This window comes from Heteronotia binoei, chromosome 6 (genome assembly GCF_032191835.1).
Source record: "Heteronotia binoei isolate CCM8104 ecotype False Entrance Well chromosome 6, APGP_CSIRO_Hbin_v1, whole genome shotgun sequence".
NCBI classification, from domain to species: domain Eukaryota; kingdom Metazoa; phylum Chordata; class Lepidosauria; order Squamata; family Gekkonidae; genus Heteronotia; species Heteronotia binoei.
Genome location: NC_083228.1, coordinates 8,791,909 through 8,816,782, shown reverse-complemented (window position 1 = coordinate 8,816,782; position 24,874 = coordinate 8,791,909). Strand labels below are relative to the sequence as shown.

At 47.4% G+C, this 24,874-nt stretch overlaps 1 protein-coding gene across 1 annotated transcript in view; it reads right to left on the bottom strand.

Annotated features, from left to right (window-relative positions):
* The window catches only part of LOC132573491 (heparan-alpha-glucosaminide N-acetyltransferase-like), a 311,892-nt gene that overhangs the window by 243,634 nt on the left and 43,384 nt on the right, over positions 1 to 24,874 (bottom strand). The gene's annotated exons all lie outside the window — the stretch shown is intronic.

The window sequence follows — 24,874 nt, the reverse complement described above, 5'->3', positions numbered from 1 at the left end:
ACCTCTGCTCCATATTTTTATCTAAATCCCTCTTGAAGGTGGCTATACTTGTGGCTGCCACCACCTCCTGTGGCAGTGAATTCCACAAGTTAATCACCCTTTGGGTGAAGAAGTACTTCCTTTTATCCATTTTAACCTGTCTGCTCAGCAATTTCATCGAATGCCCACGAGTTCTTGTATTGTGAGAAAGGGAGAAAAGTACTTCTTTCTCTACTTTCTCCATCCCATGCATTATCTTGTAAACCTCTATCATGTCACCCCGCAGTCGACGTTTCTCCAAGCTAAAGAGTCCCAAGCGTTTCATCCTTTCTTCATAGGGAAAGTGCTCCAGCCCTTTAATCATTCTAGTTGCCCTTTTCTGGACTTTCTCCAATGCTATAATATCCTTTTTGAGGTGCGGTGACCAGAACTGCACACAGTACTCCAAATGAGACCGCACCATCGATTTATACAGGGGCATTATGATACTGGCTGATTTGTTTTCAATTCCCTTCCTAATAATTTCCAGCATGGCGTTGGCCTTTTTTATTGCAAACGCACACTGTCTTGACATTTTCAGTGAGTTATCTACCACAGCCCCAAGATCTCTCTCTTGGTCAGTCTCTGCCAGTTCACACCCCATCAACTTGTATTTGTAGCTGGGATTCTTGGCCCCAATGTGCATTACCTTGCACTTGGCCACATTGAACTGCATCTGCCACGTTGACGCCCACTCACCCAGCCTCAACAGATCCCTTTGGAGTTCCTCACAATCCTCTCTGGTTCTCACCACCCTGGTTCTCACCACCTTAACACAGCAGCAATATATTCCGGATAGTTGTTTGGATGCATGTATATAAAAGTGCTGGAGGGAAGGCAGCATGGAATAGTCCGATCCTGTCACATCTCAGAGGATAAGCGCGGTTGGGACCCAAAAGGGAGACCACCAAGGAAGAGCCTGCAGAGGAAGGCCATGGAAAACCACCCCTGCTTCTCAATTCCCTTGAAAACCCCTTGCTAGGGTCACCGTAGATCAGCTGAGACTTGACAGAGCTTGTGTGAGTATATAAAAGCACAATTACATACGACAGTTTCCTACTTGTTGGAAGAATTGCTTGACCCAGTTTGGTGGAGTGGTTAGGGTGACCTTGGGTCCGTTGCAAGTTCTCTCAAGATCAGTTCTCAAACAGCTCTCTCAGCCCCACCTACCTCACAGGGTCTCTGTTGTCGGGAAGGGAAAGGAGATTGCAAGCTGCTCTGAGACTCCAAGTGAAAGGTGGGGTATAAATCCAGTAATCTGCTCCTCCTCCTCCTCTTCTTCTTCTTGACAAAGAGGAGATGAAAAGGGTGTGAAAGAAGCTAGCTGGCTGATTTGGAGCCTGCTTTAACCTCTTCTCATTTGGCCCAAGAGGCTCCATCCACCCCCAATAAAGTAAACCATTTAGAGTTGGGAGTGAGCAGTGAAGTGGCCAAGTTTGCGGCTGACACTAAATTGTTCAGGGTGGTGAGAACCAGAGAGGATTGTGAGGAACTCCAAAGGGACCTGTTGAGGCTGGGTGAGTGGGCGTCAACGTGGCAGATGCGGTTCAGTGTGGCCAAGTGCAAAGTAATGCACATTGGGGCCAAGAATCCCAGCTACAAATACAAGTTGATGGGGTGTGAACTGGCAGAGACTGACCAAGAGAGAGATCTTGGGGTCGTGGTAGATAACTCACTGAAATTGTCAAGACAGTGTGCGTTTGCAATAAAAAAGGCCAACGCCATGCTGGGAATTATTAGGAAGGGAATTGAAAACAAATCAGCCAGTATCATAATGCCCCTGTATAAATCGATGGTGCGGTCTCATTTGGAGTACTGTGTGCAGTTCTGGTCGCTGCACCTCAAAAAGGATATTATAGGATTGGAGAAAGTTCAGAAAAGGGCAACTAGAATGATTAAAGGGCTGGAACGCCTTCCCTATGAAGAAAGGTTGAAACGCTTAGGGCTCTTTAGCTTGGAGAAACGTCGACTGAGGGGTAACATGATAGAGGTTTACAAGATAATGCATGGGATGGAGAAAGTAGAGAAAGAAGTACTTTTCTCCCTTTCTCACAATACAAGAACTTGTGGGCATTCGATGAAATTGCTGAGCAGTCAGGTTAAAACGGATAAAAGGAAGTCCTTCTTCACCCCAAGGGTGATTAACACGTGGAATTCACTGCCACAGGAGGTGGTGGCGGCCGCAAGCATGGCCACCTTCAAGAGGGGGTTAGATAAAAATATGGAGCAGAGGTCCATCAGTGGCTATTAGCCACAGTGTGTGTGTGTGTGTGTGTGTATATATATATATATATATATATATATATACACACACACACACACACACACACACACACACACTGTGTATATATATATATATATACACACACACACTGTGTATATATATATATATATATATATATATATATATATATATATATATATATATATATATATATATATATATATATATATATATATATATATATATATTTGGCCGCTGTGTGACACAGAATGTTGGACTGGATGGGCCATTGGCCTGATCTAACATGGCTTCTCTTATGTTCTTATGTAAACCAATTATTAACTTACAAGTCCAAGAGAAACCTGTTTTTTTTGAAGCCAAAGCAGGGAAGCTGATGCTCATAAGAGGCATTCACTCATGCTAATAAGGGATACTAGGAAAGTGATTGAATTATTAGCTCTGGATGGCCAGAGGATGACATCATATGCTAGATCTGGGCCACCTCTGCCTGGTAACAGAAGGATGAATATTTAAAATGGAGATTCCAGGAAAGGGTACAAGGTCCACCTGACATATTTTTGGGCCAAGAATCCGGGACAACAAATCAATAATGCATAGTGTACACTTGGCATAGATTACAGTGCTGTTCTCTATAAGCTTTATAACAGAGGTGGCCAAACTGCGGCTCAAGAGCCACGTGTGGCTCTTTCCCACATATTGTGTGACTCTCGAGGCCCCCACCACCTCGTCAGCCAGCTTGCAGAAGGCATTTGTCTCTTTAAATCACTTCTCCAAGCCAAGCCAGTCAGCAGCGTGAATGCATTTAAAGTTAAAGTTGCTTTCTTTCTACCTCCCCTCCCCCATCTATTTGCCTTCCTGCCTGCCTTCCAGAAAAAGAAGAAGACTGCAGATTTATACCCCGCCCTTCTCTCTGAATCAGAGACTCAGAGAAGCTTACAATCTCCTATATCTTTTCCCCCCACAACAGACACCCTGTGTGGTGGGTGGACGTGAGAGAGCTCTCCCAGAAGCTTCCCTTTCAAGGACAATTCCTGCGAGAGCTCTGGCTGACCCAAGGCTATTCCTGCAGCTGCAAGTGGAGGAGTGGAAAATCAAACCCTGTCCTCCCAGATAAGAGTCCACACACTTAACCACTACACCAAACTGGCTCCCTTCCTGGCTTGTAGCTCTCAAACATCTGGCATTCATGTCTTCTGGCTCTCAAACATCTGACATTTATTCTGTGTGGCCACCCCTGCTTTATAAAAATGGCCTCCCAAGCAATTATTTTAGGCCAAAAAGAGACAATAACAGAACAACATTAGTGGTCACATGCACCTTTCAACTAAAAACAGCTGAAGACATCACCAGCGACTTACAACGTCTACTGGATGATGGCAGATCCCTTTCACAAGTACTGGAGGGGGGGGGGCAAACCTTTTCTAGCACACATACGACCCCTTAATATCAAACAGCTCCTCACCCACGATAATACAATAACTAGTTTGAACATGGACACTGATAACAAACTTGCTTTAAACCCAGATGCCAACTCTGCTGCCACATACACCCAAACAATACAAACAGTGGATCTAACAACATCAACTATACCTTTACAGGTTTATTCACCTGCTCGTCTTCTAAATCCCAACAATGCCCCTTTGGTCCTCTACATAGGGTTGCACCAGCCCCAATGGGGGGGGGGACTTACCCCCCCCAAAACAGAGAGATCCATCTGACGTGCAGAGACGTGTCTGCCTCACTGTCCATGTGACCTGGAAGTGACATCATCACATCTAGGATGTCCAGGTGATGCTCTGGTATTTGGACAAAAACTTTAATAGAAGAAATCAAATTTTCCATAGAGTTTTTGTCCAAATACCAGAGCATCACCTTGACATGCTGGACATGATGACAGCACTTCAGAATCACATGGGCAGTGATGTGGACACATCGCTGGACGCAGGGGTCATTCCATAGAAAAAGAGGTGCCAGAGCTCATTAGCACAACTCATTGGCATAACTCATTTGTGTATGCCACACACCCCCTGACATCACTGGAAAATGTACTAAATTCTATCAGCTCAGCATCTACCTTTAAATGCTTCTTGAATTAGAATTGTCAGAATACTCCCATCCAGTGTTCCCTCTGAGCTGAGTTAGCGTGAGCTAGCACAGATTTTTAGCTTCCAGCTCACACATTTTTGTCTTAGCTCAGGAAGGATGACCCCAGAACACAATAATTGATGCAGGAGCTCACCGCTTTAATGCCAGGAGCTCACAAAGTAGAATTTTTGCTCACGAGACTCCATGGCTTAGAGGAAACATTGCTCCCGTCCTACTTTTGTCAATTACTTTCTCCTCTGCGGCCACAGAGGCATGATGAAAATTTCTGTCTGTCTGCTTTAGATGTTTTGGTTATTTTCCCATTTTTTGTGGGGGGAAATATTAGTCTGTCAAATCTTAGAGTTGAGCAAACTTCTCACAGGGGGTTTGAACAATGGAGCCCAGAAGCAATTATTGGGGGGGGGGGGTGTAAGCAAGAAAGAGCACCATAAAACTTAGAAGTTCTGGAGCTCTGCTCCTGTGAGCCCCTGCCCAAAATGAGGTCTGTCTATACATCAGATGGTCCTCCCTGCTGCTTCTGCTAACTCCCCCCCCCCTTCCCTACTGATTGCCAAGACGGATCTGGCAACCCTAAAGACAAGTGAAAAATTAAACCAAAGCCGGGCTTTTTTTTTTTTTTTAGCAGGAACACACAGGAGTGCAGTTCCGGCTGGCTTGATGTCAGAGGGTGTGGTCTAATATGCAAATTAGTTCCTGCTGGGCTTTTTTCTACAAAAAAGGCCCTGTGCGAAACAATGCTGCCATCAGGAGGTGTGGCCTAATATGCAAATGTGTTCCTGCTGGGTTTTTTCTGCAAAGCTTCTTTTTACCAAAAGGGATCATGTTGCAATGACTATGCTGTTCGGTAACAGAACATCAACACAGTCAAAGCTGCCCCCAATACTACAGGCTGCCACTACCAATGAAAGGACTGCGCTCTTTAATCGAGGGCCACAAATAGATATTGAACTTTCCCTCACATTTCACAGCCTCTGACGGATATTGTGCCTGACTCCTCAAGTGGCAGCCGCACATAAATATCTCACTGTATCACCTAATTAACTGCCACAATGAAACATTACACTTTACTACTTTTTTTTTTGACAAGCATAAAAGAAATACGATGCCTTATATCTTGTCGGGCAGCTGTACTGAAATATTAGAGAGTGTTTCCGTGGATGATGAGGGCACTTTATCCTTAATTCAGCAGTCATTAAAAATATGTTAAAACAATGCCCTGGACATCAGAGGGAAGTAGGTACCGCAACAGGTGGTAACTTACAAATGGGCAAAATCAAGGGTGGCCAAACTTCCTAACGTAAGAGCCACATAGAATCAACATCAGATGTTTGAGTGCCACAAGGCAAGGAGGGAAGGAGGGAAGGAGGGAAGGAAGGAAGGAAGGAAAGAAGGAAGGAAGGAAGGAAGGAAGGAAGGAAGGAAGGAAGGAAGGAAGGAAGGAAGGAAGGAAAATAGATAGATTGGCAAGGGAGGGAGAAGTGGAAAGAAAGTGGCCTTGAGCCATTGTGAGTTTGTGCCACAACTGAAAGAGCATTTGGAGACTTCAGGTCCCTATGAATTGTGCTTACTAATAATATTTAATATTGCAAAATTTGTGGAATATCCCTTGTTGATAAAGATCTGAAACAGGTATATCAGAAGACGACGGCCTGTCCATGGAGTTTCTATAAGGGTATTTATCTGCGTATGAGGATTATGCTTTTGCAACTACTGGAATGAGATCTACGGATTTCTCCTTGCGAACAAGAAATTGACACTTGGAACTGATGTTTTGGGACTGTTTTTCAAAGGGACCCATTCTCTTTTCAGCTGGCTCCTCTGCAGGCTAAACATGCCCAGCTCCTTCAACCTTTCCTCATAGGACTTGGTCTCCAGACCCCTCACTATCTTCGTCGCCCTCCTCTGGACCCGTTCCAGATTGTCTATATCCTTCTTAAAATGTTTGCCCAAAACTGAACACAAGACTCCAGGTGAGGTCTTACCAGAGCAGAATAAAGCGATACCATCATTTCACGTGATCTGGACTCTATACTTCTGTTGATACAGCCCAAAATTGCATTTGCCTTTTTAGCCACCGCATCACGCTGTTGACTCATGTTCAGCATATTATCCACTAAGACCCCTAGATCCTTTTTGCACATACTACTGCTAAGACAAGTCTCCCCCATCCTATAACCATGCATTGGATTTTTCCTACCTAAATGCAGAACTTTACATTTATTCCTGTTAAAATGCATTTTATTGATTTTAGCCCAGTTTTCCAGCCTGTCAAGGTCATCCTGTATCCTGTTTCTGTCCTCTTCTGTGTTTGCAACCCCTCCCAATTTAATATCATCTGCAAATTTAATAAGCATTCCCTCTATTCCTTCATCCAAATCATTGATAAAGATGTTGAACAAAAGGACAGATCCCTGAGATGTAGTGTGTATTGAGACCAGCGTTCCCTCTAAGCTGAGCGTGAGCCAGCTCAAAGATTTTTCGCCTCCATCTCACACATTTTTGCCTTAGCTCAGGAAGGATGACCCCAGAGCACAATATTTTATGCAGTAGCTCACAACTTTAATGCCTGTAGCTCACAACTTTAATACCAGTAGCTCACAAAGTAGAACATTTGGTCAGAAGACTCTGCAGCTTAGAGGGAACATTGATTGAGACATATACCAACTTTAATTGTCAAACATAATTAATTTATTAGAGCCCCGTGGCGCAGAGTGGTAAAGCTGCAGTACTGCAGTCAGAGCCCTCTGCTCACGACCTGAGTTCAATCCCAGCGGAAACTGGTTTCAGGTAGCCGGCTCAGGTTGACTTAGCCTTCCATCCTTCCGAGGTAGGTAAAATGAGTACCCAGCTTGCTGGGGGGAAAGTATAGAGGACTGGGGAAGGCAATGGCAAACCACCCCGTAAAAAGTCTGCCGTGAAAACGTTGTGAAAGCAACGTCACCTCAGAGTCGGAAATGACTGGTGCTTGCACAGGGGACTACCTTTACCTTTATAATTAATTTTCAGGGAGCTTCATCTGTAAATACCACCCAACCCATTCTTTAGCATGATGCTTCAAAGAGCCGCAGTAGATCTAGATGAGGACGATGGTGTCTACATCCACTATCGCACTGATGGCAGCCTGTTCAACCTGAGGCGACTAAAGGCACACTCCAAGACAATGGAAAAACTCATCCGAGAGCTACTGTTTGCTGATGATGCTGCACTCGTCTCCCACTCGGTATCAGCTCTGCAGCATATGACGTCCTGCTTTGCAGAGGCTGCCAAGCTATTCGGCCTAGAAGTTAGTCTGAAGAAGACAGAAGTTCTCTACCAGCCTGCACCCCAGGAAGATTATCACCCTCCCTGCATCACTGTGGGTGAATCAGTTCTGAAGACAGTCCAGCAGTTCAGCTACCTGGGGTGCATCATCTCCTCCGATGCCAAGATCGACAAGGAGATTGACAACAGGCTGGCAAAGGCAAACCGTGCATTTGGCCGACTGCACAAAAGAGTGTGGAGCAACAAGCATCTGAAAAAAGGCACAAAGATCAATGTTTACAAAGTGGTTGTGATGACAACCCTCATCTACGGCTCCGAATCGTGGGTTTTATACCGTCATCACCTGCGACTCCTTGAGCGCTTTCATCAGCGCTGCCTTCGCACCATCCTCAACATCCACTGGAGTGACTTTGTGACCAACACTGAAGTCCTCAAGCGGGCAGAGGTTACCAGCATCGAGGCACAGCTGTTGAAGACGCAGCTGCGCTGGGCAGGGCATATTTCTAGGATGGAAAACCACCGCCTTCCCAAGATTGCCCTGTATGGCGAACTCTCCACCGGCCATCGAAATAGAGGGGCACCAAAGAAGAGGTACAAGGACTCCTTGAAGAAATCCCTTAGCACCTGTCACATCAACCATCACCAGTGGTCTGACCTAGCCTCAGATCGCAAAGCATGGAGGCACACCATCCACCAGGCTGTCTCTTCCTTTGAGAACGCACGCATAGCTGGTCTTGAGGACAAAAGGAGATTGAGGAAGAATCGCACTGCTACAGGACCAACCCTAAATCAGACTTTTCCCTGCAGCCGCTGTGGCCGGATCTGCCTGTCCCACATTGGTCTTGTCAGCCACCAGCGAGCCTGCAGCAAACGTGGACTATTGCACCCTTCTTAAATCTTCGTTCGCGAAGCCAAGCCGAGAGAGAAAATGCATCTTTTATTCCTCTTTCATTTAAATAACAACTGAAGGAAACATTGAACACTGCCCCCACAATTAAATAGTAGACTTTCGCCCCTCTAAATACCCACAGAACAGCATTCCATGCTGTCTACTTATTAACAGTGACATTTCGCTCCTTAGTCAATAGCCATAATGGGGGAAAAAATTCCATCCAAACAGCCGCTACAAAAAAATATGTAACATCGCTCCTTCTTTGGAAGCGGCAGGAAACTATTGTTCGTAAATCTTCACACAGCAGCTCTCTGAAGATAACTGACCATACTTCCATAAGCAATTTTACTTGTTGCTCCTATTTAATGAGTAATGAAGACCTATTTCTTCTGAATAGCGGTGACGCAAAAAATATCCGCACTATGGATTCGCAGCTAGCGCTTTGGCTGCAGTTTAATAAAAATGTTAAAGTCTGTTCCTTAAATACCAGCAACTATAAACATCACATTGGATCCTTCTGGTTTTTCCTTTATGTAAGAGACAGAAGTGCTCTAAAAATGGTTGGCTGGGAATTGTGGGAGGGGGGTTGCCAGCTCCAGGCTGGGGAATACATGGAGATTTGGGGGTGGAGCCTGAAGAGGGTGGGGTTTGGGGAGGGGGGACATCAGGAGGGGAGAAGAAGAAGATATTGGATTTATATCCTGCCCTATACTCTGAATCTCAGAGTGGACACAATCTCCTTTACCTTCCACCCACTCAATAGACACCCTGTAAGGTGGGTGGGGCTGAGAGAGCTCTCACAGGAGCTGCCCTTTCAAGGACAACTCCTACAAGAGCTGTGGCCGACCCGTTACTGGGAGATCGAGGGTTGCCAGACCTGGGGCAGGGGAACCCCTGCTTTTGCAGGGCGCTTCCTTGCTGCCAGCCAGCTGCCAGCCGGTAGGGGAAATCCTACCCCCAACTGGCCCAAAGGTGACATGATGACATCACCAGGAAGTGATATCATCACGTCGCCAATGTCGCACAGTGATGCTGTACTTTTGGGACAAGACTCTATGGTAAAATTGGCTACAAACTATAGAGTTGAGTCCAAAAACTAGAGCGTCAATGAGGCGGTAGGAAAGGGCTAGGACGGGGGTGGATCTGGGAAAGGGCAGAGTATAGGGGAGGGGAGGGGCCTCAGCATGGTGCAATGCCACAGAGCCCACCCTTCAAAGCAGCTGTTTTCTCCAGGGGAGCTGATCTTTGCCAGCTGGAGATCAGTTGTAAAAATGGGAGATCTCCAGGCCTGACCTGGAGGCTGGCAACCCTATATAACCATGCCTTTCCAGATCCAATTTTCTTCACCGTGTTTCCTTCAGTGTGCTTCCTCCCCCCCACCACACACACAGCTCCTCCTTTTCTCACCTGCGTCCAACTGTCTCCCACTGCCATGGAACTCTTTTGACTCCCTGTCAATCATTGGTGCAGCTGACCATGCCAGCCTATCAGAGGCAAGCCTTTAAGATCCTCCCTTCCTCCTCCTCCTATGCTTGTCCTTCCACTGAATTTTTTCCTGTTTGTTTTAACGTGAAGGAGGAGGAGGAGGAGGAGGAGGAGGAGAAGAAGAGGAGGAGGAGGAAATTGAATTTATACCCCACCCTTCACTATCCAAAAGAGCCCTGTGGCGCAGAGTGTTAAAGCTGCAGTACTGCAGGCCTAAGCTCTGCTCACGACCCGAGTTCAATCCCTGGCGGAAGCTGGGTTTTCAGGTAGCCAGCTCGAGGCTGACTCAGCCTTCCATCCTTCCAAGGCTGGTAAAATGAGTACCCAGCTTGCTGGGGGGAAAGTGTAGATGATTGGGGAAGGCAATGGCAAACCACCCCATAAAAAAGTCTGCTGTGAAAACGTCGTGACAGCAACGTCACCCCAGAGTTGGAAACGACTGGTGCTTGCACAGGGGAGCTTTCCTTTCCTTCACTACCCAAAGGCATCTCAGAGTGGCTTACAATCTCCTTTCTCTTCCCCTTCCCACAACAGGCGCCCTACGAGGTAAGTGGAGCTGAGAGAGCTCTGACAGAAACTGCTCTTGAGAGGAACAGCTCTGCGAGAACTTGTGGCTGACTCAAGGTCACATCAGCAGATGCATGTAGAGGAGTGGGGAATCAAGCATGGTTCTCCCAGATATGAGTCCATGCACTTAACCACTACACCAAACTGGTATTAAAGAAAATCCTTTAACAAATGGCAGATCTTCAGCAGTGTGTCTGTGGATGCAGGGACTTCTGCTGGGGAGAGCAACCCCCCTCAACCCCAAACGCTCCCCAAAATGGTGTTCCTCAAGGGACACAACCACACCCATTTCCTGGAACATTTGGAGCCTCTGCGAGAGGGGATGTGTGAGAAAATCATACTTTGCAGGCAAAAATCCTTTTCGCATAGAAACGCTGCTCCAAGTGCAAGACATTATTCTGGGAGGGACGGTGGCTCAGCGGTACAGCAACTGTGGGGCACGCAGAAGGTCCCAGGTTCAATCCCCGGCCTCTCCAGCTAGAAGGATCAGGCAGTAGGTGATGTGAAAGACCTCTGCCTGAGACCCTGGAAAGCAGCTGAGTAGACAAGACTGACTGATGGACTGATTCAGTACAATAGAACAGACAGCACTGAAAGAGCATTTCCATCCCGGAGATTTTTTGAAAAGCAATTAAAATACGAGTGGGTCAGGCCTTTGCCAAACAGGCAGTCTCTAGGGTTTATCAAATACTTTACTATGGTTTGCTAATCAGTTCGTTCAGATTCCACCATCCTTAGGAGCCCAGGAGCACCTTTCAGCTGCACTGCTCACCATCCTTCTCACATTATGACTTGTCACTGTTTTATTGGTTTCCCACACAAATGCTGTCCAGACCAAATGTTCTTCCAGTTTGTTAATTTCACTGTTTTGCAGTGGAATTCTAACTTGATACTATTTTGCATGCTTAACCACTGCCCACCAGTTATATGCGGCTCTGCTCACAGTACCCCCATTCCGTTGTCTGATGAAGTAGGCATGCATACAAATGACAGGAAGCCTTGCCGCCCGCCACACCCCTCTGCGGCGCAGTGCGGCAGCACCCATCCCCCCGTCCACCTCCCTCTGAGGTGCCTCCTCCTTTACAATTTCAATGCCCAGGAAGGAGCAGTGGAACGCCCTGCTCCCCAGGCTCTTTAAAGGCCACCCCCTGCCAATCAGCTGATCGACATTAAACACGCTGGAGGCTCATGGTTCCTATGCCAGCCCTCCAGTGGGATCTCAATCAGTGTGGGGCTGAGTGGGCAGTGGCAGCGGGAAGGACAAGCGAGCTACTGAAAGAGCAGCCACCACTGCTGCCTCCCCCACTTCCTTCCTTGAGAGCTAGTTTGGTGTAGCGGTTAAGTGTGTGGACTCTTATCTGGGAGAACCGGGTTCGATTCCCCACTCACATATGAACATATGAAGCTGCCTTATACTGAATCAGACCCTTGGTCCATCAAAGTCAGTATTGTCCACTCAGACTGGCAGCTGCTCTCCAAGGTCTCAAGTTGAGGTTTTTCACACCTATTTGCCTGGACCCTTTTTTGGAGATGCCGGGGATTGAACCTGGGACCTTCTGCTTCCCGAGCAGATGCTCTACCACTGAGCCTCCTCCACTTGCAGCTGCTGGCATGGCCTTGGGTCAGCCATAGCTCTCTCAGAGGTTGTGCTTGAAAGGGCAGCTGCTGTGAGAGCCCTCTCCAGCCCCACCCACCTCACAGGGTGTCTGTTGTTGGGGGAAGAAGATACAGGAGATTGTGAGCCGCTCCGAGTCTCTGATTCAGAGAGAAGGGCGGGCTATAAATCTGCAATTCTTCTTCTTCCTGGATCGTGGGGAAAGGAAGGGGGGAGGAGGAGAGGGTGGCCGCTCTTTCCGTGGCTCACTTGTCCTTCCCGCCACTACTGCCCCCTCAACCCCACACTGATCCTGATGGCGCCAAGGGCCGGCATAGGAGCTGCAAGCCTCCAGTGCATTTTACCTGCAGATCAGCTGATCCCGCGGGGGCGGCCTTTAAAGAGCTCAGGGAGCACAGCGCTCCACTGCCCCTTCCCAGGCAGTGAAATTGTAAGGGGGGGAGGAGGAGACAAATAGGGATTTGCCTAGCGGGTGGGCGGGGGGAGGGTCAAATTTGGCGCCCCCATCCACTGGCGCCCTAGGCAAATGCCTAATTTGCCTAGTGGGAGAGCCAGCCCTGCAAACAAAAGCTGACATTCTGAATAAAACTCTGTCGGTCTGAAAGGTGCTGTTTGACTCCTGCTTTGTTCTACTGCTTCAGACCAACCCGGCTGCCCGCTTGATTCAGTACAAGGCAGCTTTGTGCATTCACCGTTACTGGCTGCTTCTTCTCTCTTTTTTTTAAACACACTACGAGATGCCAGTTGGTCTGTAACGAAAATGAAGTCCCCCCCCTTTGGATTCATGATAATCACGAGACGCCTGAATATTTGGATGCCCAGCCTGAAAAACCCTTTGGAGTCGCCAAACGGAGAGCGCCGCGCGGAGACGGGCTCTTGCAATAAGGCCGAAGGTTGCAAGCGGCGAGGCCTTTGATCAAAGCGCATACTTCACTCTCCACATCCGAGGGATCCCACGAGAGTTAAAAGTTTAAACACACATGCGCTTAATGGCTTGAAAAGGTCAAGACCCCATCGTCTCCCAGCAGGGGTAAGCCTCCGCTCACGACTGACATCACTCACGCAGTGACGTCAACACAATACTCCACTCGCATGTCAGCCGTAAACATTGATTGTTTTCAGCCGCACCGCAGCACGCCATTCTGGTTAAACAAGTCTGATACGCAGCCTCCACCAACTCTCATTGATGGCCACTATCCAATCCCAGGGGGAGCCTTTGAACACAAACAGATGTGCCCTTCTACACAAAGACAAGATGATAATTTACAAGATTGTACAAGGTTTACAAGATTATGCATGGGATAGAGAAGGTAGAGAAAGAAGTACTTTTCTCCATTTCTCACTATGCGAGAACTCTTGGGCATTTAATGAAATTGCTGAGCAGTCGGGTTCGAACTGATAAAAGGAAGTCCTTCTTCACCAAAAGGGTAATTAACATGTGGAATTCACTGCCACAGGAGGTGGTGGCAGCTACAAGCTAGACAGCTTCAAGAGGGGCAAAGTGGAAGGACTTCTAGTGTCCTGGCCCCACTGATGGACCTCCTGATGGCACCTGGGGTTTTTTTGCCACTGTGTGACACAGAGTGTTGGACTGGATGGGCCACTGGCCTGATCCAACATGGCTTCTCTTATGTTCTTATGTGACAGAGTGTTGGACTGGATGGGCCATTGGCCTGATCCAACATGGCTTCTCTTATGTTCTTATGTGACACAGAGTGTAGGACTGGATGGGCCACTGGCCTGATCCAACATGGCTTCTCTTATGTTCTTATGTGACACAGAGTGTTGGACTGGATGGGCCATTGGCCTGATCCAACATGGCTTCTCTTATGTTCTTATGTGACACAGAGTGTTGGACTGGATGGGCCACTGGCCTGATCCAACAGGGCTTCTCTTATGTTCTTCTGTGACACAGAGTGTTGGACTGGATGGGCCATTGGCCTGATCCAGTGTTACACTGGATGGGCCTGATCCAACATGGCTTCTCTTATGTTCTTATGTGACACAGAGTGTTGGACTGGAGGGGCCATTGGCCTGATGCAACATGGCTCCTCTTATGTGACACAGAGTGTTAGACTGGATGGGCCATTGGCCTGATCCAGTGTTAGACTGGATGGGCCTGAACCAACATGGCTTCTCTTATGTTCTTATGTGACACAGAGTGTAGGACTGGATGGGCCACTGGCCTGATCCAACATGGCTTCTCTTATGTTCTTCTGTGACACAGAGTGTTGGACTGGAGGGGCCATTGGCCTGATCCAACATGGCTCCTCTTATGTGACACAGAGTGTTAGACTGGATGGGCCATTGGCCTGATCCAGTGTTAGACTGGATGGGCCTGATCCAACATGGCTTCTCTTATGTTCTTATGTGACACAGAGTGTAGGACTGGATGGGCCACTGGCCTGATCCAACAGGGCTTCTCTTATGTTCTTATGTGACACAGAGTGTTGGACTGGATGGGCCATTGGCCTGATCCAACATGGCTTCTCTTATGTTCTTATGTGACACAGAGTGTTGGACTGGATGGGCCATTGGCCTGATCCAACATGGCTTCTCTTATGTTCTTATGTGACACAGAGTGTTGGACTGGATGGGCCACTGGCCTGATCCAACAGGGCTTCTCTTATGTTCTTCTGTGACACAGAGTGTTGGACTGGAGGGGCCATTGGCCTGATCCAGCATGGCTCCTCTTATGTGACACAGAGTGTTAGACTGGATGGGCCATTGGCCTGATCCAACATGGCTTCTCTTATGTCCTTATGTGACACAGAGTGTTGGACTGGATGGGCCACTGGCCTGATCCAACATGGCTTCTCTTATGTTCTTCTGTGACACAGAGTGTTGGACTGGAGGGGCCATTGGCCTGATCCAACATGGCTCCTCTTATGTGACACAGAGTGTTAGACTGGATGGGCCATTGGCCTGATCCAGTGTTAGACTGGATGGGCCTGATCCAACATGGCTTCTCTTATGTTCTTATGTGACACAGAGTGTAGGACTGGATGGGCCACTGGCCTGATCCAACAGGGCTTCTCTTATGTTCTTATGTGACACAGAGTGTTGGACTGGATGGGCCATTGGCCTGATCCAACATGGCTTCTCTTATGTTCTTATGTGACACAGAGTGTTGGACTGGATGGGCCATTGGCCTGATCCAACATGGCTTCTCTTATGTTCTTATGTGACACAGAGTGTTGGACTGGATGGGCCACTGGCCTGATCCAACAGGGCTTCTCTTATGTTCTTCTGTGACACAGAGTGTTGGACTGGAGGGGCCATTGGCCTGATCCAGCATGGCTCCTCTTATGTGACACAGAGTGTTAGACTGGATGGGCCATTGGCCTGATCCAACATGGCTTCTCTTATGTCCTTATGTGACACAGAGTGTTGGACTGGATGGGCCACTGGCCTGATCCAACAGGGCTTCTCTTATGTTCTCATTGATTGTACCCAAGAAAGATTTTTGCCCAGTCTCAGGGGTTCCTTCAAGCATTACACATTTTGTGTGTATATTTAGCCCCCCTCCCCCCCCAAAAAAAAACTATATCTAAAAATATATATTGGGTAAATGCAGGGCTTTTTTGCAGAAAAAGCCCAGCAGGAACTCATTTGCATATTAGGCCACACATCCCGACACCAAGCCAGCCGGAACGACGTTCCTGCTCAAAAAAAAAGACCTTGGGCACACCAGTCAATTGACTGATCAAATATTAGCAGATCAAAGTTTGAGCCCAGTGGCATCTTTAAGACCAGCAAAGTTTTATTCTGGGTAAAAGCTTTCTTGTGCATGCACACAGCTTCAGATACACCGAAACAGAAGTCACCAACCATGACGTGTAGGTAGAGGTGGAGAGGATGCTGCCAGGGAGAGCTAGTTAGAGTCAAGATGTATAAGTAACCAAGCAATAAATACAGCTAAGACTGGATGAAGGCAATGAGTAAGACCTGTGAACAGCAGCAAATTAACATACAGTATAATAAAAGCTTACAAACAAATGCGAGAACGGAATGACGTTAGCACGCGATACTGAGATAAGAAATTGATATCTCTGTTGAGTCCTGGGGGTTCCATTGTCCTGAGCATTGTAACAATTTGTAATCCAGCAATCCTCCTGTTCTAGTCTGTTTCTGGCGTTCCTTTGCAATGAAACAGCTACTTTGAGATCTTTGAAAGGCTGAAGTGTTCTCCTGATTGAACATATGGATATATGAAGCTGCCTTATACTGAATCAGACCGTGGGTCCATCAAAGTCAGTCTTGTCTGCTGCCCTTACAGAGGAGAGTGGTCAGCCTGGAGGAAACAGCCCCCACCCAGGAAGGTCCTTTGATCGCATCCATTTACTTCCTTGATTTCAACAGGCCTCATTTGAAAACGGACATTAGAGACTGGATGGCCATTGGCCTCCAGTTGTAGCCACTGAGCAGTCTCACACTCGATTGCATCACAGAGTTTTTTGCAGGAAGCATCGTCCGACCGCAGGCCTTTTTTTTTTTTTTTTTGTAGCAGATTATTTGGACACAACAAAGAGTGCTCCCTCTCCCCTCTTCCCAAGCCCGGGTCCCCCGGTGGGAACAAAACAGATTGACTCTAATAGGTTTTAATGTACAGTGATTAGCTCGTTTATAAAAGATTTCTACCGAAGCCTCAATTATTTAGATGTGGATCAAGCTCCAACGAGATCAAAGCCCGCGCGGCACCTGAAGGAGAACCGAGATGTTAATTAAATGGAAAGAAGAAGATCAATGGGCTCGAGAAGATACAGAAAGGGGGAATGTATTAAAATGCAGGGCTGATGGGACCCCGGTGTGCCAGAGAATGCTTCCTTGAGCTTCGCTGGCTGCTCGCTCACGCTATGCCATTCTCTCTCTCTCTCTCTCTCTCTCTCTCTCTCTCTCAAGCTGCATTAGATCAAGCCATGGGCCTGGATTCATGATTCATTACCTGCCAGGGAGCAGATGACATGTGACCCACCAAGAAAGATTAATACAAGTCGTTAAGCCGCATGTTCCTAAGTGCCTCCTGTGCTGAAAAAGTAGAAGCCGTAATGAATAATGGCACATCTGTCACATGACGTGTCAACAGCCCGAGATTCATGCACTGGGAAGCTTAAATAACATCAGAGCGGCCCCAGTCCTTAGGGTCATTCGAGCCCAGCTGGGCGAGGCAGTTTATGGGGATCTACTGCTCTCCTGCCGTTTTAGTGGCGGTTGTGGTCGAGCAGACATAGCGCCGGGCGGGCTCTGGATTCTTCTGGAAAACCTCTTGAGTCGTGCTGATGAAGTCCATTTCAAGGAGATACTGGAAGTCTGTAGGGTTGCCAATCCCCAGGTGGGGCAAGGAGAGAAGCTAAGCTTTCATGTATACTGTCTAGACCTGGGGTGTCAAACATGCAGCCCGAGAGCCGGGTCAGGCCTCCAGAGGGCTCCTATCAGACCCCTGAGCAACTGGCTGTCATCTGCTTCCTTCTCTCTCTCTTGCTTCTTTCTGCATCACAGCTTGCTTTGCCAGGCTTACTCAATCACACAGGAGCTACAAAACAAAGTTTCTACTTTCTCCATTGGCTGACCAGCACACAAAGCAACTTATGTACAAAAGCTCGCAATGCCTATGTTCTCAACATTTTAGGCTTTCCAGTAGCAGGATGCTGAACTAGAAGGACCTTGGATGTGTTCAAAACAGGTAAAACTACAGAGCCTTTTCCTTGGGGTGGGGGGCGGGGAGAGCCAGTTTGGTGTAGTGGTTAAGTGTGTGGACTCTTATCTGGGAGAACCGGATTTGATTCCCCACTCCTCCACTTGCAGCTGCTGGAATGGCCTTGGGTTAGTCATAGCTCTCGCAGAGATGTCCTTGAAAGGACAACTGCTGTGAGAGCCCTCTCAGCCCCACTCACCTCACAGGGTGTCTGTTGTGTGGGAAGAAGATAAAGGAGATTGTAAGCAGCTCTGAGTCTCTGATTCAGAGAGAAGGGCAGGGTATAAATCTGCAATTCTTCTTCTTCTGAATGCTGTTTGGACAAGAATCCAGAGCCTCCCAGATCTGGCTCTCTTGGGCATGAGTAGTCCAATTGGGAGGTCCTGAGTCAGCCACATCCTGTTACTTGGAAGACAGTGGACATATACAGAAGCTCCACAGATCTTCAAATGCATGGTTTCCCAACATCTCTCACAAAATGCCCAGGACTGAAACTACTCTGGCTGTTTGGTCTTGCCCTGCTGTGCCCTAGGGTTGCCCCTGTTTGTTTTGCATTCCTTTCAGAAGTTGCTTGTATAATCAAGAAGGGATAGTAGAGAGTTAACTAGAACCTGATTGTGGGATGGAGGAAAACTCCACCCCCTAGACTTCTCTCCCCTTAAGTTGGTTGAAATACAGCAGATTGTTACATTCAGTAACTCCAGAGAGTAAAGCTATCTATACCATTGCCCCAGGGAGATCACAAAAGTGAGGGCATGCAAACTGTTTACTTTGGTTATTTTGTGAATGTGTATGTGGGTTCATTTTCATTTAGTGGAAGCGCAGCGGCTGGGAAACAAAAAAGCCAAAGAAGAGGAAAAGGAAATGAAGACTGTATTCAAGGAAACTGTACTACTGTTTATTTATTTTAGGGAATAGGAAAGTCTCCTGGCTCCATCCCCAGTCTCCTGGCTCCACTAGAGTCCCCAAATATTTCCTGAGTAGAACCTGGCAACCCTATGGCTGGGGTGTCAAACTCATTTGTTATGAGGGCTGGATCTGACATAAATGAGACCTTGTTGGGCCAAGTCGTGTTGGGTTGGGCTGAGCCATGTTGGGTCAGGCCATGTGTGTACCTATTTAAGATTAGGTAGCAGAGATATAAACTTTATAAAGGACATAGACTAACACAATTATTTAAAAAAAACCCTTAAAACATGTTTAAAACGTTAGCACTTGTGGGTTTTAAAGATGCTTTCTTTGTATTTCTCCCATGGATCCAGGGAACTTGGCAAAGGAAGCTCTGGCTCTTTCTTTCCTTCCTCCCTCCCTCCCTTCCTCGGGGGACTGACGGGGGAGGAGCCTCAGCCAATAGAAGGAAGAGAAGCTTGGCTCAGTAGCTCTGCGATGTGATTGAGAGAGCCTGGAAAAACAAGCTCTGCCTCCCCCCCGTCCGTCCCTAAGAGACGAGCCTCAGCCAATGGAGAAAATAGAGGCTTTGCTCTGAAGTTTGCGATTGAGCAAGCCTGGCAAAGAAAGCTGTGATGTAGAAGGAAGCAAGAGAGAGAGAAGGAAGCAGCTGACAGCCAGTTACTCAGGGGCCTGATAGGAGCCCTCCAGGGGCCTGATTCGGCCCCCTGGCTGCATGTTTGACACTCCTGCCCTATGATGTAATGGTTAAAGTGCTGTTTGAATCCCTACTTGTGCGATGGACGCTCGCTGGATGACCTTGGGCCAGGCACACGCTCTCAGTCAAACCTAACTGTTGTGAGGATAAAATGGAGGCAAGGAGAACTAAGTAAGCCACTCTGGGTCCCCGCTTGGGCGATAGGCTGGGCATAAATGAAGTAAACGGGGACCTAACAGGTAGCTTAGTAAGTTAAAGAGCTAGTGGCTGTCACATAAGGGACTAGAGAAAGGACAATAGGCGATTTGTCGAGGAGGCGAGAGAGATTCAGGGGAGTACAGAGGCTGGGGGAGGGGGGAGGAGAGAAGGAGCTAATTATTTGGTGACACCGAGAATATTAATGCATCACTCATGCTTAATGCTCACAATCATGAAAGTTCCACATCACTGCATGGCACAGTAAAAAGCCCATAACTGCTGAGAGTGATAGATCGACTCCATCCCAGACAATAGCAACGCAAAAAGCAGATTTCCATCAAGTAAGCGAAGGCATATCTGGCTCGCTATCTTTTTGTCCATCTTATTAATGTACCTCGCAGGGTCAGATGGGGGACTTCAGTTGATCGATTAGCTGATCTGGGTTATATCCCCCAAGCTGATCCATAGTATCCACATTTAAAGAAGAAGAGAAGAGGAGATCCGTGCATAAGAACATAAGAGAAGCCATGTTAGATCAGGCCAATGGCCCATCCAGTCCAACATTCTGTGTCACACAGTGGCCAAATATATATATATATATATATATATATATATATATATATACACATACACACACACACACACACACACACACACACACACACTGTGGCTAATAGCCACTGATGGACCTGTGCTCCATATTTTTATCTAACCCCCTCTTGAAGGTGGCCATGCTTGTGGCCACCACCACCTCCTGTGGCAGTGAATTCCACATGTTAATCACCCTTTGGGTGAAGAAGTACTTCCTTTTATCCATTTTAACCTTTCTGCTCAGCAATTTCATGGAATGCCCACGAGTTCTTGTATTGTGAGAAAGGGAGAAAAGTACTTCTTTCTCTCCTTTCTCCATCCCATGCATTATCTTGTAAACCTCTATCATGTCACCCCTCAGTCGACGTTTCTCCAAGCTAAAGAGCCCTAAGCGTTTCAACCTTTCTTCATAGGGAAGGTGTTCCAGCCCTTTAATCATTCTAGTTGCCCTTTTCTGAACTTTCTCCAATGCTATAATATCCTTTTTGAGGTGCGGCGACCAGAACTGCACACAGTACTCCAAATGAGACCGCACCATCGATTTATACAGGGGCATTATGATACTGGCTGATTTGTTTTCAATTCCCTTCCTAATAATTCCCAGCATGGCGCAGAGTCTCAGAGTATCTTCCAATCTCCTTTCCATTCCTCACCTCACAACAGACACCCTGTGAGGTGGGTGGGACTGAGAGAGCTCTTTCAAGAACTAATCTTGAGAGAGCAACTATTTCAAGAACTGTGACTGACCCAAGGTTGTCCAGCGGGTGCATGCGGAGGAGTGAGGAATCAAGCCTGGTTCTCCCAGATTAGAATCTCTGTGCTTAATGACTAAAAAAAAAAAAAAAAGGTAGTTCTCTGTGCAAGCACCAGTTGTTTTCAACTCTGGGGTGACGCTGCATCACGTTTTCACGGCAGACTTTTTACAGGTGGTTTGCCATTGCCTTCCCCAGTCATCTACACTTTTACTGACCTCGGAAGGATGGAAGGCTAAGTCAACCTTGAGCTGGCTACCTGAACGCATCTTCTGCTGGGATCAAACTCAGGTCGTGAGCAGAGAGTTCGGACTGCAGTACTGCAGCTTTACCACTCTACGCCACGGGGCCCCTATGCTTAACCACTACACTAAACTTAATCACAATACTAAATGCCAGATGCTGTAGCACACAACGCAACTTCCAGATAAGTCCAGCGTTTCAGGATTAAACACTTATTCAGGAAATAATATCACTCCAGAATTCTAATATTACTCATTGAGGTCCCGATTACAAAATTCCAACTGGCAAAAACTCACAGTAGTCAAAGTCCGGGTAATTACCTGAAGCCAGTTGGCAAATTTTGGATTGATTCTCTTACCTGAAGAAGGATTTTAATCCTCAAATGTTGGATTTATCTGGAAGTCGAGTTATGTGCTATATTGTTACAATTTGTTCTACAACTGTCTTCCTGGAACGGACCTTCCATTTCACCAGCTACTTTGATTTATTGCTTGGACTTTCATTTTTAAGACTGCATTTTACATAAACAGGAGGAATCGTAGTATATTTCCAATCGGCCTAATCCAGAAGGTGATGACGGAGAAATGTGGTTATGCGTAGAGTTATGATATATATAAAATAATTTGTAGCATCACAGAACACTGATTGTTTTTTTGTTCTTTTGGTCTTTTTCCATGTATCCTCACCTTTTATGTTAAATTTATTTATTTATTCAGCTTGTATCCCGCCCTCCCCACTGAAGCAGGCTTTGTAGATTAGATGTTTAAAATTGTAAAAGAAGGTTTGGATCCTGCCGAGCTTATTTTTAATTTTTTTATTTATCTAAGATTTATATCCCACCCTTCCCACTAGGTGGCTCATGGCGGCTTACAACATATAAGACTAACATAAAGTATAAAATTAAGCATTAAAATTAACATTTCATAATTTATAGTTAAAAATCTAAACATTTGTTATATACATAAACATTAAAATCATACAGCGGTCTTACAGCTACACTCATCAGTTTCAAATTCAGTATTCGATGTTCAGTATTCGGTGTTCAATGCTCAGTGCCGATTAGTTGTGGGCCAGCCGGAAGAGGAATGTCTTACAGGCCCTGCGGAATTGGGCAGCTGGTTCCACCAAGATGGAGCCATTACGGAGAAGGCCCTGTCCCTTGTAACTTTCAAACGGGCTTCCTTTGGCCCGGGGACAACCAGGAGGTTTTGGGTTCCTGATCTTAGTGCTCGCTGGGGAGCGTGTGGGAAGAGACGGTCCCTCAGGTAGGCAGGTCCTAGGCCATATAGGGCTTTAAAGGTAATAACCAGCACCTTGTACCGAACTTGGTAAGATATTGGCAGCCAGTGCAGAGCCCGAAGTCCCGGCTGAATGTGCTCCCACCTTGGGAGCCCTAATAACAACCGGGCGGCGGCGTTCTGCACCAGCTGCAATTTCCGGGTTCGGCACAGGGGCAGCCTGTGCCAAATGGATGACTCTGGAAACTTCTGCAGACGATGAATATGCAACTTCTCTCTGAAGATCCCTCAAAGGAGCGCCCCCCCTCCCCGGGACTCCCTTTCAGCCAAGGTAAGTCTCCTCAAAGTATCTGTGCATATCTTGGACAATTCTCTAGCTCAGAAATGTAGGCAGAAGGCATTAATTTGCCTTTTACTACCCTGAACGGAAGTGCCAGCCTGCCCCTGTTAGGGAAAGCAACTCAGCTCGCCATTTTCCAACCCCGGAAGTCCCAGATCTGAACCAAAGGCAGTCATGATGACTAGGGATGAACAAACGGCCACCAGTTTGGCTTGTGCCCTGCCTGCCAATCGTGAGCAGAGGCAGTCCCAAAGACATGCAGGCCCCTGGCTGTAAAGGGCCTTAAAGGTAAGGACCGACACCTTAAACCCGATCCGGTACTCAAGAGGTAGCCAGTGCCGTTCGTGCAGCACCGGATGCATCCGCGCCCCCACAGGCCTCAATGCCAACAACGGGGCCTGCTGCGTACAGCACCCGCTGGAGTTTCCGAAGCAGGGTCAACTCCAAATGTCAAAACATTTGACCCAACATCACCTCTCGACCTCGCGTGGTTGTCGTGAGGATAAAACAGAGGCGAGGAGAATGTTGCAAGTTGCTTTGGGCCCCCATCAAATTGAAAGGCAAGTATGGAAAACAAACAGACAAACCTTCTCTGAACTATATTATTGTAAGTTCAGATTTTCCTTTTCTGCTCACGGAAAAAAAAACATCTCCCAAAGCCTGAGTCAATATTTGCTTAAACATTGTTTCCAAAGAAGATGCCATTATTTCTCTCTCTCTCTCTCTCTCTCTCTCTCTCTCTCTCTCCTCAATTAGACGACGGGGTGGTGACAGCATCAGTTCCAGGGCCATCTCTTCCCTGGACGGAGCTTGCAGAATCACATGCCGTGAAATCCAATTAGGTGTCACTCAGCCGGCAGGACTGGACTCCATCAGTCGGCTTTTCCTCCAGATTTCACAAGCGGCTCATTGTTACTTGCCCAGAGCAGGCTGATGCGGCCTGTTGACCCAGCAGGCACCCGGGGAGGGAGTTAAATGGCCTCTTCACCAGTTCATGACCCCTGGGCCTTTTCATTAGATAAGTTTAGTTACTTCAGACGGAAGTTGAAGGAGGCGATGCGTTGGCTGGCTTACATATAGTCTAAGCGGAAGAAGAAGCGTGCTGCGTTCATATCGAGCTTTGATTCGTGGATGGCGTGGAGCTAGTGCAGTGTAGCAAGGAAGAGACCCTTTTTCTTACAGAGCCTGAGGGTCATGAAGAGCCCCATGGCGCAGAGTGGTAAAGCTGCAGATTTGCAGTCGGAACCCTCTGCTCACAACCTGAGTTCGATCCCAGCAGAAGCTGGGTTCAGGTAGCCGGCTCCAGGTTGGCTCAGCCTTCCATCCTTCCGAAGTCAGTAAAATGAGTCCCCAACTTGTGGGGGGAAAGTGGAGATGACCAGGGAAGGCAATGGCAAACTACCCCGTAAAAAGGTCTTCCGTGAAAACGTTGTGAAAGCAGCATCACTCCAGAGTCAGAAACGACTGGTGCTTGCACAGGGGACCTTTCCTTTCCTGAGGGCCATATTACATAATAGAAAATATTGATCTTTCACATTCTGATATGTGGGTTTTTTTTTTAAAGTATAATTCCCAGGCCTCAGATTCAGCAGGAGCTCACAGGAGCACAGCTCCTGAACATTTCTGAGGGTTCCCCCTCCTCCTCCCCACCTAGCTCATCCATTGAATAGTAGGTGCAGCTGCATAACAATCCCTGGATTAGGAGAGCGGCCAGCCAGCCAGCCATGCCCCCAGCAGCCCTCATTAACCCCTGGAGAAGCCCATGCCACCCTTTCTCCACTTTTTATGTTATTTTGGATGGCGAGTGGCTTGCTGGTCTTTTGACTGCAGGGGGTGGGGGAGTGGCCCAGGAGAGCCCCAGGCGAACGAGGCCTGTTTGGGCTCGCTGGATGTACTCTTTCCCCTGCCCGAGACTCGGGCGGAGGAAAGAGGTGGCTTGGCAGTTTGCATGGAGGACTCCTCAAGAGTCCTCTGGGCAAGTGGGGTGATCTGGCTCCACTCAGCCTTCCTGTGTGGCAGGAA